We start from the raw sequence: 2,451 nt of genomic DNA on the forward strand, positions 1-2,451 counted from the left end.
TTGTCCTCCTACCCAGAGACCGCAGGAGTGCTTTAAAGAATAGAAATAGTCACCACTTAGTATGCTTAATTGAAATGGCTATTTTCCCTTTAGCCAGCCTTTCCTCCAGACCTGCTTTTCTCTGTGTTATAAAGGCTAAGGGAAAATGGAGGACTCTCTTACCCCAAAGTAAGGGGTGAGACCAAAAGCCCTAGCTGTACACTAGAAGATTCTTCTGCACATCCAGAAGAAATACAGTTTGATCTCCAGGAGGAGAATTTGGGGGAGATATTTAGATCAAACTGAGTAGGGAAGCTCTTAGATAGAGGCATTCTGGAAAGCTATGTGGAGGTGTGGGTGGCTGGGGCTTTGTCTAGAAGTTAAGAGGTGCTCAAAATATAGGGGGAGCACTGACTGCACTTTGTGTCATTTAGTAACAGAAACAGCTAGATGGCCAGAAAAAATCATGAAAACAGGAAGATACAAACTGAAAGCAAGTTTCCTCTGCTTGGGAATCTACCCTGCAAATGATCTTTTCATTGTCCTAGCCCTGCCACCATCCAGGACAATCTCTTCCCCAGCTTTGTGATGGCCTGGTATTTTTGTGACTATCCTTGTAACTGAATTGAAGGAAAGTCTTGTGCTACTTGTCCAGGGCACAAAAACAGCTGAGTCTCTGCTTTCTACTGAAATGAAAAATGCCTTGTCACAGTCACTGTCCTATTTTGAAAAGTGTCCAGATTGTGACTAGCTGTGAATTTACATGCCTTGTATACCCTTCATAGAATGTCTTCCAGTGGCCTCAAGTCCTTGGCCATCACTCCCCTGGGGCTTAACCTGTCCTCATGCTCAATCTAGCCCAGTTCTATGGACAGGGAGGAGTGGGAATGGAGCAGGGGGAATCCAGGTTCTACTGAGGAGAGGGTCATCATCTCCTGGCCTCTTAGAAGAAGAAGACCCTGCCAGAAGAGGAAGACAACCCAACACATGAATAAGACTGAGAAGCGTGAGATTGATCTGACTTACTGGCATTGGTTATTTTTTCAGTCCCTTATGGTTTTATGCCCAACAGATTGTAATTCAATAACAACAAAAGCCATTTAATGAGCAGAGCACCAGCCAAGATGTGGGGGCCCCAGGAGACATAAAGTTCAGATGGAATTTAGAGGCTACCCCAGACTGTGTGGTGGCCAGTTCCACTCCAGAAAGCCCGAGATTTATTCAAAGCCTTTATAAACAAGTGCCAGGGGTATTGCTGAGAGCCCTGACTATGGCTTACTTCCCACTTACACTACTCAACCATAAAAGTATGTCTAACTGGGGGGCAGCTGGGTAGCTCAGTGGAGTGAGAGTCAGGCCTAGAGACAGGAAGTCCTAGGTTCAAACCCGGCCTCAGCCACTTCCCAGCTGTGTGACCCTGGGCAAGTCACTTGACCCCCATTGCCCACCCTTACCACTCTTCCACCTATGAGATAATACACCGAAGTACAAGGGCTTAAAAAAAAAAAAGTATGTCTAACTCCATAAAATGATGCCCCGAAGTAATACAGAGTTCTTTCCTCAGGTCTAGCTGTGAGTGATGCCCACGTTTATGCAGAAGGATAGATGTTCATTTACTGTCCTTTGCTCCTCATGTTGTAAATAAATGAATAAAAGAATAAATTATTTAAGCTCTATTTGCCAAGCACCATGCTTTGCACTGGGTACACAAATACAAAAGCAAAATTAGTCCCTACCCTCAGATTATATTCTAATATGAGCAGTGACCCGAGTGGGGTCATTTTGGCTTAGGAAGTTATAAGAATAAGAAGTGGTTAGAAAAAATGGACATGTCCTTTCTAGGAGCAATGATAGGATTAGGGCTCAAGAACTGGACAGCAGGTGTGATTGTCAGTTTGGGGCAAAAAGATGGTCTGGGAAATGAAATGAAACATGGCTGGAACTAGGCTAGATGTGGTCAGCTTAAGCAGTCAGTGAGGACAGTGGGGCCCCAGACAAGAGTTTTTGTGGTGTTCCTTCAGATAACATGCATCCTGGGAAGCCATCTGTTGGTGAGATGGTTAAGAAGTAAAATGGATGAGGGCAGTCGAGTAACGCAGTGGATAGAGCATCAGATCTATAGTTGGGAGGAACTGGGTTCAAATCTCGAATCACACTTCCTATAATCCTGGAGAAGTCATTAAAGTCCAATTGCCTAGTTCTTACTGCTCTTTTGCCTTGGAATCAGTATGTATTCTAAGACAGAAGTTAAAGGTTGTTTTTGCTTTTTTTTTAAAAAAACCATGAAAATGGACCTATGGACCTTTGCCTTTCATTGCCCACACCCCATACAGGTTGTGCATTCTGGAGATTAACCATTTATATTTAAGACCCAGTGAATGATTTGACCAGGTTTCCAAGACTTTCCCAGTTTGGGCTGGGAAGTTCTTTGAGGGTGAAAATCTTTGTATCAGATTCTGGACCCATTGAGGA

This window comes from Gracilinanus agilis, chromosome 4 (genome assembly GCF_016433145.1).
Source record: "Gracilinanus agilis isolate LMUSP501 chromosome 4, AgileGrace, whole genome shotgun sequence".
Lineage (NCBI taxonomy): Eukaryota > Metazoa > Chordata > Mammalia > Didelphimorphia > Didelphidae > Gracilinanus > Gracilinanus agilis.